The sequence below is a fragment of the Salvelinus sp. IW2-2015 genome, unplaced genomic scaffold, assembly GCF_002910315.2.
Source record: "Salvelinus sp. IW2-2015 unplaced genomic scaffold, ASM291031v2 Un_scaffold1903, whole genome shotgun sequence".
NCBI classification, from domain to species: domain Eukaryota; kingdom Metazoa; phylum Chordata; class Actinopteri; order Salmoniformes; family Salmonidae; genus Salvelinus; species Salvelinus sp. IW2-2015.
The window spans coordinates 214,660-230,136 of record NW_019943264.1 but is presented as its reverse complement, the minus strand read 5'-3'; the positions used below and the strand labels follow the sequence as shown (position 1 = coordinate 230,136).

At 43.5% G+C, this 15,477-nt stretch overlaps 1 protein-coding gene across 2 annotated transcripts in view; it reads right to left on the bottom strand.

Annotated features, from left to right (window-relative positions):
* LOC112072369 (zinc finger homeobox protein 4-like) overlaps positions 1 to 14,468 on the bottom strand; it is a 46,144-nt gene extending 31,676 nt beyond the window's left edge. The window contains exon 1 of one of the 2 annotated variants that reach the window (XM_024139781.2): positions 13,542 to 14,468. The gene's annotated coding sequence lies outside the window, so the exon portion shown is untranslated. Of the gene's footprint in view, positions 1 to 9,688; positions 10,029 to 13,541 lie in introns of those variants that run through there. The other variant, XM_024139780.2, reaches the window with a different exon arrangement.
* Positions 14,469 to 15,477: the final 1,009 nt, after the last annotated feature.

The window sequence follows — 15,477 nt, the reverse complement described above, 5'->3', positions numbered from 1 at the left end:
GGACCGAGAGAGACGAGAGCAGAAGAGAGAGAGAAGAGAGGGGAGAGAGAGCACGAGAGGCGGAGAACCAGAGAGAGAGAGAGAGAGAGAGAGAGAGATGAAAGAGGAGACGAGAGAGAGCAGTCGGACGAGAGTAGGCGGGATAGACATCACGACTCGACGGGAAGAAGAGAAAGATAGAGAGAGAGAGAGAGGAAGAAGAGAGAGGATGAGAAAGAGGAGACGAGAGAGAGAGAGAGGGAGAGAGAGAGAGAAGACGAGAGCAAGAGGAGAAGGGATAGACGAACGAGCGAGAGGGAGAGAGAGAAGAATTAAGGAGACAAAGAGAGAAGAGAGAGACGAGAAAGTGAGATAGAGAGAGAGAGAGACAGATAAAGAAGAGAGAAGAGAGAGGAGAGAGGATAGAAGGAGAGCATAGGAGAGAGATGAGGAGAGAATAGAGAGGATAAGGACAAGACTATTGGAACCGCAGACCTGTATCGATAGAGAGATGACGAGTAGGGGGGGGGTCATTTAGAACAGTATAATTTTTTTTTTTTTTGTTGTGTTGTTGTGTTTTGTAAGAGAGAGAGAGGAGAGAGGAGAGAGAGAGAAGAGATGAGAGAGGCGAGATGAGAGAGAGAGGAGAGGAGAGAAGAAGGAGGAATAATGGGGGAGGAGAGAGAAGGAGAAAGGAGAGAAGAGAAAGAAGAGAAGAGGAGGAGAAGGAAGAGAGAGATGAGAAGAGAAAACGAAGAGTGAAGAGAGAGAGAGAGAGAGAGATAAAGAGGGAGAGAGAGAGAGGACGAGAGAAGGAGCAGAACAGAGGAACAGAACCTGTGCAGGCGAGATAGAAGAGTGAGAGGAGAGCAAGGGAAGAGAGAGAGAGATGAGAAGCGTAGTGGGAAAGAGAGAGAACGGAGAGAGAGAAGAGAGAGAGAGAGAAAGAGAGAGAGACAGAAGAAGAAGAAGAGAAGAGAGCGCCTCTCTTTTCCTCCCACGCACTCAGCCCTGCACCAATGTGGGGGTGCGCGTGCTGTGCGTGTGCGTCCATTAGTCATAGAAAAAGCAGGAGATGTGTAAAAGTCAGAGAAAGGTGAAAAGATTCCGGCGAACATAGAAAAACAAAAAACAGGCCAAACACCCTTGTGCTTCTTGTTTCGCACCCACCGATCATTCACGCCAGATGGAATTTTCCAGGACATCGTTCTCGGCCGCGTCCGAAATCGATTCCGTATGGCAACTCACAGCGTCACTTCACGAGTCACACGACGCCCCCCTGTAACCCTCCTCTTCGTTCATTTCCACACACAATACTATGCATATGCATGCAAGACACCTGTCATCCAAAACACACGCACCAACATACTTCAGCCTTAAAAACAAACTCTCTCCAAAGAAATATTAAGAAAAATCATATAAATATCTGAAACGAAAAAGTAGCTTTAAGTATCCATACCAGCCACCACTCCTTTTAGAACATACAGTTTCCAGTCTTCTCCTCCCCACTGCTCCTTCACACTGGGTTTTCTGAAATAGGAGGCTACAGAGCACAGTTTTACCTGCCACAACTATTATCATAAATTATACACACCACAACACCACAACACAACCACACACACCACCACACACACCAACACCCACACACACACACACACACCACACACACAAAACACCAAAACACAACACACACACACACAACACACACCACAACACAGCACACACACAAACTCACAACAACGGGAAATATGAGCCTGACCCCTTGTTGTTCATCCTACCCTTCAGACAAACATGTACGATCTACCCGCAGGGGTAGGCCAGAAGAGGGAGTAAACGAAGAGAATGGAAAGAGGGAAAGAGAGAGCTCATCTCCTTTCATCTCTGTCACTCAGTTTCAACCATTCAATATGCCCCATTCAACCATCAATGCCCCATTCAACCACAAGGGCAGCATATGCAAAAACCCATTCTAATCCTTTTCCTATGCTTCACACTGTTATAAACCTCCATTCCTGCTCTAAAAAGGCAGGCCAATTTTATCAGTTTACTTTCTGTCAAAAAACAGGATAAACGACATGACAGCTCCCATTAACATTTTCTAGCACCTCCCTCCCTCCCTCCCTCCCTCCCTCTCCTCCTCCCCTCCCTCGCCCTGCCCTACCCCCCCCACTCTCTCTCTCTCTCTCCATCCCTCGGCTCTCTCTCTCTCTCTTCACTCTCTCTCTTCTCTCTCTTCTTCTCTCTCCACTTTCTCTCTCTCTTCTCTCTCTCTCTCTCTCTCTCTCTACTCTCTTCTCTCCTCTACTCGATCCACTCTCTCTCCTCTCTATGTCTCTCTCTCTTTCGCTATCCACTCTCTTCTTTTTCTCTTCAACTATGGCTTAAGCAAACAACAGAATGCTTGCAGAAGGCATTTGTCCTGTTTGAGACCAGAAAGTTTTTTAAAATCTAGGGTCTGGGTAAAGGGAGATTACAAAAATTCGTTTATAGAAGTCCTAGGGAAACATCCTTGTCTGACGTGTCTGTTCTGACTGTCCTGGGCCAAGTCTGAACCTGGACAACTATATCAGAAACAGAAAACCCAACATTAAAGAATGTGCGGTGACTGAATATTACGCACATATGATACACACACACACCACACCACAACACACACACACACACACACAACACACAAACACCCACACACCACACACACACACACACACACACCAACACACACAGCACACACACCACACACACACACACACACACACACCACACAGCTATCATACACATATTTTTAGCTTTCATCCCCTCCGATACACCACACGTGCCCATACCAAACACACACATTCACATCCCACTACCATCCGCCCGCAAGCTTAACAACACGCTGTCACACCACTTCTGTCCAACCCACAGACGCAACACACAGCAGATAGGAAGCGATGCTGCCAGGGAGTGTGTGCATATGCAAATTCCATCACAAGCAAACGTGTGTAAACATGGACTCAATTGTGAGAAGACTTAATCCAACAAGCACGACCCCTCTCTCACCTCTCCTCTCTCCATTCTCTCTCCCCTCCCTCCGCTCTAACTTCTCTCCCTCTCGTCATCTCTCTTCATTCTCCTTCTCCTCCTCTCTGCTCTCTCCTCCTCTCTCCATTCTCCTCCTCTCTCCCCTCCTCTCTCTCTCTCTTCTCCATTTCTCTCTCCCAGTTCTCTCCTCCCTCCCTCTCTAGCCCTCCCTCTCTCTCTTCTTCTCCATTCTGCTCTCCCCCTCTCCCTCTCATCTGCATCTTCTCCCTCCCTTCTCTCTCCATTTCCTCTCCCTCCCTCCTCTCCATTCTCTCTCCCTCCCTTTCCTCTCCCCTCTTCTCTTCCTAACGTCTCTCTCCATTATCCCTCCCAGCTTCCTCTCTCCCTCCCTCTCTCCCTCTGCTCTCATCTCTTCCCACTCTCCTCCATTTCTCTTCCCCACTCTCTCTCCTCTTGTCTCCCTCTCCCTCTCATCCTCTCTCTTGTCTTCCTATCCCCTCCTTCCCTTCCCACCTCCCCATCCTTTCCCCTACTCGTCTATCTCCACCTCCTTCACACTCTCCCTTTCTCTCTCTCTCCCTTTCTCTCACTCTCCCTCTCCCACTCTCTCTCCCTTTCTCTCTCTCTCCCTCTCTCTGTCTCTCTCCTTTTCTTTCTTTCTTTTTTTCTTTCTTTCTTTCCTATTATACTTTTTAAAGGGGGGTTGGAGGGGTGGGGCCCCACCAACCAACCGYCCAACCAACCAGGGGACATTAGACATTAGTCAGCACAATTAACCAGGTTTCCATGGCTACTAATGAAATGTGGCCACGCCGCCACACCGCTGCCAGACGTAAATGAGATGGGCTCTTATGCGTATCCACGGCAGAGTGGACTGACTGACTCCAGGCCCATTATTACTGGCCTGTTCCACGGCGGTACAATGGAGCCGCTTGTATGTTCACTGCTGATCCTCCCTCACACACACACTGCTCACACACACATCCCTCCGGCGGTACAAGCCCCCTCTGCCTGACAATTTGCATATGTTAATATAATTAGCTGCTAATTACACTAAACTTGTGCATATTCACAAGCAGCTGCCCCCGGGAGCAACGAGAGGCTTGAACCATTCCAAGTCTTTAACCCCTTTCTCTGTGTGTGTGAGACGTGTGTGTGTGTTAGCGGTACTGCCCCAGGGTAGCCACAGAAAGCCCCCTCTTTAAGACATTAGGCTTGGCTGCTCCTGACTGACTTCTTGGCTTTTACCCCTACAGGCCTCTAGGCCCCGGAACCACAGTACTGACGCTTCACAATCTCTCACACCAGGAACACACACAAACAGACACACTTCTCTAACAACAGTATGTGTATAAATGTACAGTAGATGTGTACGTTCTTCATTTTTCCTCATCATACCATCATGTCTGGCAGCATAAAACACCTCGTTATAAACACACATGTTTTATATAAAATATAAAAAATATAAAACATATAAAATAGTGCACATTTATTCCATTTTATTTCTCATATTTAGATTTCCTCAAACACCATAATACGGATTCTGGAGAAAGAAGCAGAAAGAGAGCGTCCTCTTTAATACACTGACTCCTTCTAAAAACAGAGTAAAAAAAGAACTCAAAATCGGAGTGAAACAAATGGCTGTGTGTGTTGTTTTGCTTTTCACTGAGTGATTATGGGGAGAGAAGCAGTGTGGAGGGTATTACACCCATGTGGATCTCTAACCTTACCTCATATCAAACATCAGTCAACTGTATGCATTACAACCATTAAAGAYATCACTGACCAACACTAGCCTACACCTCATCCCAAATGAAATTAAAGAGGGAAAAATGAATTGAAGGACTGAAGGAAAATGGAACAGGGAGAAAACAGAACAAGCAGAGTATCAGAGTTTTAGTTTTAATAACGGGATGTGGGAGGTTGTGCCTTTCACATCGTAATGACAGTAAATCTTAGAGGAAGCCAAGCGACAGTGCTGCTACGATTACAGACCTATTGTCTCTTTCTCACTCCTCTGTCCCTCCCTCTCTCTCTCTCTCTCTCTATCCCTATCCCTCTCATCCCGTATCTCCCTCTCTCTTATCCTTATCCACCTATCCCCTCCTCATATCCCTATTCCCTCTCTCTATCTATCCCTAATGCCCTCTCATCCCTATCCCTCTCTCGATCGTACCCCTATCCCTCTCTATCCCTACCCTGCTCTCCTCATTTTACCCTCCATCCCTCTGACTGCCTATCCCTCTCTCTCTCTCTCTTACCCTTAATCCTCCACCTATCTTCTCTCTATCTATCCTCTCTCTATCCATCTGTCTCTATCTTCTGTCTGTCAGTCTGTCTGTCTTTCTCTGTCTGTCTGTCCTGTCTGTTCTGTCCTGTCCCGTCGGCGCTGCTGTCTTCTGTCCTGTCTCTATCCCTAATCCCATCCCTGCTCTCTCTCTCTCTACTCTCCTCTCTTATCCCTTCTCTCTTCTTCATCTCTCTCTCTAATCAAGCCCTCCTGCTCTCTGTAATCCTTCCCTCTCTCTCTAACCTTCCTCTCTCTCTATCATCCCCCTCTCTCTCTATCTGATCCCTCTCTCATATTCTATCCTCTCGCTATCTAATCCCTACGCCTTCTCTTCTCTCTCTACCTCTCTACTCTCTCTATCCATCCTCCTTCGATCTAGGCTGGTCATACTTCAATGAAGCAACATTTATGATAAATTATTACTCTCTTAGCACGTATATGAAAGTCACAGCCTGTGTGACACCACACACACCAGATGTAGGGGAATGGAAGATGAAAATAAACGTGCAACACAAGCCACACAACCACCACACACACACAACACATCACACACACACCACCAGACACACACACACATACACACACATACACACACATACACACACACACCACACACACACACACACACACACAACCACACACACACACACACACACACACACAAAACACCACATACACACACAAACAACAACACACACCAATGTCAGACACGAGAGAAAACAGCAAGACAGACAGTCCTGGGTGTACTGTCTCGTAATGAAGGTCTGCAGGGGCAGAGGAGTCCAGTCCATTCTCTTGACGTGAAATGAGATGCGTATGACTATGGTAAGAATCTCTGCCTGTATAATATACAGCTCACTGCTGCTAGCCCATTAAGTACCTCCGATTCATCAACACACCATATATAAACAACACATTTACAATTACTCTCAGATACATTCATTCCTTCGTGAATTTTTTATATTTGCAAAAGGACAAGAATAGAATAAAATAGAATCTATTCTGCTGTCTGGTGTGTACAAAGATATTCTGTTCACCAACCGTGGCATTTCAGTAATGGGGATTGAAATAACCTAAGTGTGTGTGTGATGTGTGTGGGTGTGTGTGTGTGGGTGTGTGTGGTGTGTTGTGTGTGTTGTGTGTGTGGTGTGTGTGTGTGTGTGGTGGTGTGTGTGTGTGTTTGGTTGTGTGTGTGTGTGTGTGTGTGTGAAGGAGTCTCTTTAGTGATCTCACTACTCACCGATTACCAGCCAGCCTAAGTGTTCAACTGGACTCATATTTATTCCCTTTCTACCTTTAGTCTTGTTGGTGGTCTTTAAGCAGCGATACTGTCCTCCCTACTACGGCCTATAGGGATCTACAGAAGAGCACATTAAAATGCAGGAAGATAGGCTTGTTGCAAGGCTCTCTCCCTCTTCCTCTCTCTCTCTGCAGCATAGGATTTTAAATCATCCGATCTCCCTCTATTAGAAGAGAGACTTATTGAGGTAGAAACCATAAAAAATGAAGGAGGGAAATTTAATCCCTGAAATATTGATTTGCACATTAATATCAGATAGACAGAGGGCGATGAGGCTGGGTGGAAATGACACATTGTCGACCCCTAAGAGAGGCTGGAGCCAATCTTCCTGCTGGATATGTCTGCACGGGAGAGTTATAGGAGGGTTTCACCTCTCTTTCTCTCTCTCTCCCTGCCCCTCTCCTCTCTTATCCCGTCTTCCTCCCTCTGTTCCCTTTCTCTCTGGTAGCAGCTCGGTCACGGCTGTAATGGTGAAATGTGTGTTTTACTGAGAAATATGATGTATCATAAACTGAAGAATAAAAAGCTATGTTGTGTGTGTTGACTACAGTGAAACTTTAAGCCACGAGCAGAACAACCAGGAAGGTATCTTGTCTTGTATCCCTGCCTGCTGTTTTATACACACTGATAAACATGTTATTATACAGTACTAATAACCTTAATGTGCTGTTATAACCTGCCTCTGCCTTTACCTTTTCCTACTGTAAGCATCTCGAGGAAGTCGGATGTACAGGTTTTTAATAATGAACAAGATGTTTCTCTTTCTCTTCCATTGTCCTCCCAACCTGGCAGTATAGCACCAACACATCCTGAATCTCCTATTAATGCATGCTTTATACCCAGGCTAATGTGCTTCACACACACACACAAACACACACACACACACACACTTATACTGTTAATATAATAATAATAACCATCTTTATAATCTTTATAATCACAGAAAAATAATAAAAAAAACGCACAGTCCCCAAACAAACTGAACATCTACTTCATTGCCTTAAGAACGGGACTGAGAGAGATGAAGGAAGGATGTAGCCAATGTTCTGTGAGACAATTACATCATTAATAGTGATGAAACTGCAATTATATTTGTCTATCTTTTTCCATAATGTGGGGTTTTTAACAGATGAAATGGAGTGTTACCATAGTTGATCAGAAATACAACATTAGTAGCAGACATGAAATTAACTACACTACACTGCCCTCGTCGTTATATAGCTTAGCATTGAACCCATTGCTCCCAAATCACCAGTATTCAGACGAATGTTTAAAGGTATCAAATATATCAAGTTTCATTCTCAGAATCTTTGAGGCAATATTTATTTTTAAATGCCATTCGTTGGAAATATCCCTAAAATATGTCAATCATAGTCCCAATCCACTGTAGCAGTCTAATATTAATAATATTTATTATTATTATAATTTCATATAATACTTTATCCAAATAATTATATTCTAAATTGTACAATGGTAAAAATAATTTATGCAGTCCTCATTGTTGCTTTAGCCCAACAATCCATGGAAAATCTCGTATTTCCATAAAATAGAACAATTGTATGGATTTATTTCCAAAGTTATCTAAAGAACTATAAATATCAGAAAATAGCTCATATGATTTTTCCCTAAATCAAAGCAAAAACAAAGAAATTTAAAAATCGTCCTAATATGCCGAAGAAGAAAAAGCCGTAGTTTAAATCCAGTATAATATCATACTGCTGATGTGCGGTGAAAGGGCAAGCAGAGAACGCAAACATACACACTCATACACAGTGTAGCATAGCCTACCGGAGTTTGAGACTGCCTCTCGTGTCACCGTGTTTTTTCTGCTCTCTCAGTGCAAGCGATCGATGTCCCTATCATTGTCGTGTCCCAATCCCAGCCAAGATTCTACCTCAAACCAGCCACCATGCAAAAAACACCACAGCCCCTCTCCTCGACTCTCCTCTCTTCCCCAAGTTACACTAAACAATCACCATGCATCGACAACTCACCACCGAAGCCTGGGGTAAAACCTCATCACTGGCAATGGAAGGACAATTCATTATGTGGAGAAAAAATATGACCCCACCAAAGCGAATGGAGAGAAAATGGATCTTACGTTTCGGCAAGAGGACAGGAGTAAAGCAAAAACAGAACCTATATTCAAGAGTTTGGGCCTCTTATGCTCTTTTTCCCAGTGCCTGTTTTAATATTTTGTCAAAGAGAAATAAGAACCGTGAGTTTTTGGCTCCAGGGGACCTGCGTGCTATCAGTAGCCAAACGACTGGTCTCCTCTCTCGGCGACACAGCCACCCACGCCTCCGTGCTTGTCTACTCCTTTAGACGCAGCAGGTAACAACGAATTTATAGGACCGTTATACATTGATATGCATATTATCGTCTAAAAATACATTAATGCATGTTTCTAAACAAGAAACAATATATAGGCTAAACGTGGAAATCGTGTTGCTCTTCGTGTCASTTAAGAATGCACCGTGGGTGTTACATGTAACAATAACGTGAGGAAGAGCTCGACATTGTCAGAAAATATATGAATGGATACAATGTAGCCTAACTGCCGAACCGTCAGTTCGAGCTTTTACAAGTGGTCCAGCACTGGAACCAAACAGAACACTTTCACGGAAAACAGGGAGAAAAAAGTAAAGTAGCCTAGCCTAGAAGACCACGAGAGATCGGACCTCGCGACGTTTAGTCTAGCGCCGTAATTAACCATACCACACCGGGGAAATACGTGGTGTCGTGTAACGATTTGTTTTACGGTGTATTGGACTGACCGTATGGCATACGATCAAAATCAGACAAACCCTAGTAAACTTTGAGCGCAGATTTGGCGGAGGTAGCACTGATACTCACGTAAAGGCGTTCGTCTGCCCCCTGACAGTTCTTTGCTAGTAAAACCAAAGCAGGACTTCCACAAACACCTCGATAGGCGATGTTTTCCAAGGCAAAGCCACTCACAAAAACATACCGCATGAAAACAGCTGTTATGCGCGGAGTGCTATTCTGCGGGATCCACTAAGAAAGATAATCGATACTTGACCTAAATTTAACACCAACTAGCCTACTCAATAAAAGTTATAGAGAAAAAAACTTACTTTCTTCGCCCCGCAGTTCGCTCCCCTACGTCTCTTGCTTTTGGTTTGAAAACAGTCACATCCAATGGTTGCGAAATATGATAACACAAAAATTGAAAAACGGGAAAAATTGATAATCCTCCCAACTTTATTGGAAAAAATATACAAATGACAGGCGGTGTGAAAGCTATCCTTTGGGTCCGATCGGTGAAAGATGTGTCGACTGCAGCCTCGCAATTTCGGTTGTGGAGGGGTAGAGAAACGGCGGAAGGGAAATGAAAATCCGATATGTCTTTATTCTGCTAATTATTATCGTTTTAGCCCTGTTTAAAAAAATGGCTGATTAAGTTGAGTGCGCATGTCTTTGTGTGTCTATTCCCGATATGCACTCTGGGAATGGAAGAGAGAGGGCGAATGAGAGAGGGAGGGAGGGAAAGAGAGAAAGAGAGAGAGGGAGAGAGGTGTAATTAGCGACCTGATCAACAGTCTCCACATTGCAAATGACGGGCTGAGCCCCTGTCTTAAGCAAAGCCCGTAGGACGGAACGCGTCAGATAGACCAAAGTGATCTTAACAGGGGGAAATCTTTACGTTTTACCGCCCGGTCCAACGACATGCAGAACAATAAAGAGCCATTTCCTCTTAACCAAATAGGGTAGAATTAATAAAGGTCCGCAGATGAAGAATAATAGCCTGCTGTATTCCACCCTACACATTGCAAGGTTCATATAGAATATGACATTATGTTAAAGATTTCAMAATGTCAGTGTATATTCCAAATATAGGGATGTGTTTGCTTATTTTGGTGTCCTGATTTGAATGAAAATAGGATCATATTTGATCTAGTGGATTAAATAACCTACATTTAATCTTGAGCGATGCACAAATTGAAGGGCATCAGTAGACGCTTGTTACAGATAGATAATAATTTAGTGTGTTTAACTGTGTTGTACATGTTTAAACTGATGGAGCACCATATGTAAACAAGGGTATGTTGTCAATATATTGAAAACAACATCGACATGTTTATTACATAGATGTAAAACTATGACAAAACAATAAAGGATACGTCTGGCTATGAAAAGCAAAAGACAGCATGCTTTAGGCCTATATACAATATACAGAGGAGGAACACACCGGCCTTAACCGAAAGTGTGATATTTATTTTAATATCAATTAGATCCCAACCTCATAATTTGATGCAAAATCAATGAATTAAGATTATACGTAAAACTAAATGACGTTATTCCATCAGTGTTTCTAAAGATGATGTAAAAGGTTGAATACTGTAGCATGTATTTGACTTATTATAGAGGCCGAAGAAGAACACAGATACGCGTCAATGGATGTCACGAACATATATATATATATATCAGTATTTATGTTAAATAGTAGACTAATGCATGCGCCTACATTACAAACAAAGAACCAGCCTTCAGAAGATATGGGTTGAAAATGTGTATAATGTGTTTGTGATGATGGTAAAACATATCTCTCGTGATGAGTGGAGAGCATAGCCTATACATGCATCACCTATAGAAAATAAAAACTGCAAATAGCCTACATGTGCATCAAAGTCATCAACATCTTACAAACTCCAAGTCCACATAAGATGACAATGGGCCTAGCAGAACCAAGCGGAGCTCTTCAGATAATGTTAGAACCATTAAATCAAACAAACCATTCAAATAAATACATGTATGTATTCATAAGTTGCGTACGTCCGTAGTAGGCCCATTGCTCTATTCCCATCCACCCTAACTCTTTTTATTTAACCTTTTCTGTCTCTTAATAGTCGCTGTCGAGAGAGACCTTACACGGTGTTAATCGTGAAAGGAATCAGGAGATCGGTTCTCCTTCATGAAAAAAATCGAAGGGGGTGAATTGACTGAGCCGGGGCTTGGGATCGTACGATAAGGCTGTTGGCAGTCAGCTACTTCCTACTGTAGTAGCCTACAACTGAATAGGACCCACCCGGACCCAGCCCGAACCAAGCCCGACCCAGGGTTGTTGGAACCCGGACTACTGGGGGCTGTGACCCGGGTTAAAGGTGTTCAACCGAGGCGTCGCTTTTTTACGCTGATCCGAGGCTGTGGCTCTGGCGTCCTCCAGGGATTCCAAGCTCTTCTCCCTTGAGAGGCGACTCACTCAGCGGTAGGAGAAGCCAGACAAGCCGCTGCCTGGTTGGACAAACAGCATGGAGCAAGAAGCAACGGACGGAGCATTTCTGTTCTCAGAGAATCTTTAGGCTATAGTAGCCTAAATTGCAAAACCTGGTGCAATGGACTAAAGGTTGTTTTGAATCTTTACCGTTGACGGTTTTATTTCGCATGGATGGAGGACTTTGTAACTATTGATTGATTTTGTTTTTCAAGTGGTCGCTTTTTTGGGGGGATATAGAGTAGACGCTGGCTGGAGGCCAGACTGGACTATTACACTTTTAGCAGCCATAGCTCTTAGGCGACTGCGAGGGACTTGTCCATATTGCATACTTTCGCTTGTCTTTTCATTTATTTTCACGGGGGAAATGAGAAAGTAAGACGGATTTAAGGGACTGATACTGCTTATCTTAGCCTCATGCATTTTTAAATCCCGGGTCGCCTCCCTCCCACTCTCCCCGCATACGATGCTCTTTCTCCGGGGGCTGCTTGACAAAAGACTGCCTTAACTAATATTTCGCCCCATTGCCATATCGCTGCATCCCCAATTAATAATAGATTCTTATCTGTAAAGTCAGTGTGTATGTGTGTGTGTCCTCAGGTTAAATGATAAAAGGACCTTATACCAATTGAGCTTTTATCAGAATGACCATTTGCATGTGTTTAATTTTCAAACGAAGAAGAAGAAAAATATAACTACTTCTGCATTGCTTTTTGTGAGTGGTTATTACAACAATATAACAATTATTTTGCAAACTAAGTTTTATATGATCAAATTCCTGAATCTTTCTCTCTGGGTCGTTGTGTTCCACTGCTTTGAGACATGTTTATTCCCCGGTAGCGGTACCGGGACTGTCCTGCCATAAGGGACTAGGAGGCAGGTTGGTTGGGGGTTCTCCCTGGTCTCAAATCAGATGGTTTCAGTCCAAAGCGCCGGCGCCCTCTGGGGTCCGTTTGACCCTCTCCTCAAAACACACAGACCCACTGGAAAACCCTCTACCCAACACAATGGCTCATCTCCCTACACACAGACCCAGAACAATCTACATTCACAGCAAAGTGCCAAACACATCTCACAACAGTCAGAGACGCAACAGTACACATGCATCTTCTGTAAGCAACGGAAACAAGAGGGTGATATTTATTACAAATAAAGTTTTATTTTATCAAAATCCATAACTATCAATAGAAAAATATCGCCAAAAAATAATGGCATTTATGGTAAAATCATGTGCATCAAAATTGTCAGAAATTAATTACACAGGCCTATCAGAAATCACGTAGTAAATTTCATATTTGAATATTGCGTGGCACAGTGAATTTGAATAAAACAAAGGCTTACGATGCAAATTAATTAATTCAAAATGGAAATAATATGCAACTTCTTTCATATGGTTTCACTTGCAAAACACGTTTGCCGAGAGAAACAAATAATATTCCCATAATTTACAATACACATTATGCACATACATAACTCCACAGAGAAATCTCAAATGTTGTCTCCTTCCATTCAAACACAGAAAAATGTAGAAAATCCGCTACAAATGAACTTTTCCCCCACAGAAACCCAACCTAAACCTTCTCGACGTTTTAATGGCATAGACCCTAAACCAGACAACTCGCATCCATAAAAACACAATATGTTTCAAACTTCCTTTAAATTCCCAAAAGCACAAACTCACGCAGCAGCAGAAGATAAATAAAAAGTYCATGTACCTTTGGTAAAATAGCATTCCGCTTTTCTTCTTTCTCTTACTCTCTTACGCTCAGTAGCGATCCGCTTATAGCATATGGATTCTGTTTCGAAAATGCCTAGATTTGGCACATTGTCATTGAAAAGAGGGGAGCGAAGTGATGCCACTACAGAATAGAGGAAATGAGTTGCGCATTGGACGCAGCCTCCCCTCCACGCGGATTTATCCAACTTTAATTTAATATTCCGCAATCACACAGTGATGGCATATAATTCAAGGAGAATTTCAGAGGAAGGAACTGCTTTGTGTTTTTCCACTAGTATTTCATCTGCAGGAGAGGTGGACAATGCTTTTGTACCTATTATCTGTCCTATTTCTCTTATTTTATTTGTCCCCTTCAGTTTTGATATTTCACAGCAAAACAACATATGTTTATTTGTTTGTATTTAGATCACCTGTGAAGAACTTCCGGCTTATCTGTGGCTCGTGTCACGCTGGAATCATTCCCAACATAAAATCGAGACCCATAAACGCTTGTTTGTAAAACACTGAGCCCAGAATCAATGTATTGGGACATTTCGATCGATTATATAAACGAAAATCCATACGCAACATGAGGCCGATATCAGCCCACTCTTCCGCTCTCTTTAAAGTAGAGGAAAAAATAGATGGGAAAGAGAAAAGACAAAAAGAGAGCTATAGGGATTAAAAACAAAGTTTATATCAATGTTGTGGCTACTCAGAGTAGCCTAATTCAAGATGGGAAATTATAGTACAAACCCTGATGACAACAATTAGACTAGTGCGCAATCAAAGCGACAACACTTATTARGGATACATTTAAAGGGTCAACTAGCAATTCCAGCCAATATCACATTTCAGCGTCACATCACAATAATCAGCCGGTTCTAGACGGCCTTTCATCAGGCATTAATCAAAAATGCTAAATCAAATTAGGGGCTATGTATACACTGCATAGCTGGGTGGCATCGTTACCAGCTGAGACGAAAACAACCCAACACGCTCGTTTATTGCATAAACTGTCGATTAATAATATGCGATATGATTTTAGGGAGAGAAGAGAGGGGAGTTAGAATCACGAGATGTCAATCATGTTAAATTTACATGGAATCACAGCTGCTTGCTTCTCCGGACTTGGGGAGGGGTGCGCGAGAGGGGTTAAGGAGGTGTATGGAGGGGGTGGCCACGCACGCGGTGCCATTCTCTTTATTTGATAAGAGGAAATCAATGGAAGAGATTGTAAAGTCTTTAATGGGGCCAGACGCGCGAGCAACGTGCACGGTGTTCCCGGGTTTAAAAGGGGTGCTTGGTGAAAAGTGACTTGCAGAACAGCGACGCGCGAACGGGTCGATCTGGTGAAGGAAATCTACACTAACTGTAACTCATACACCCGGTCACCTCGCCTCCACACAACACACACACACACACACACACACACACCACACAAACACACACACACACACACACACACACACACACACACACACACAACACACACACACACACACACACACACACACACACACACACCACACTACCACACACACCACACACACACACACACACACACACACACACACACACACCACACCTCTGTCTCCCCCTCCATCCCTACTTCCATTCAATCTCCCTCGCCCTTGTGCCCCTCCCACTTGGCCCGTGGTCCTCGCCATGCGCGAGCTATTCATTGTTGTTTAATAGACACGCGCGCAGGAGTGTCCTTCTCCTATAAAATCTATCTATGGACTCAAAAGGGCCTCTCCCATATACCTCCACATACCAAACACAAACCTTATCAAAACCACTTATACCTTAGCACAATAATTCACAAGTCCCGTGTTATTTTACAGAAATATGAAGGTGATAATAAGAAAAAAAATTCATCTGGTGACGCACCTGCATCTCTTTGTCCCTGTCTTCTTGACGTACACACACCC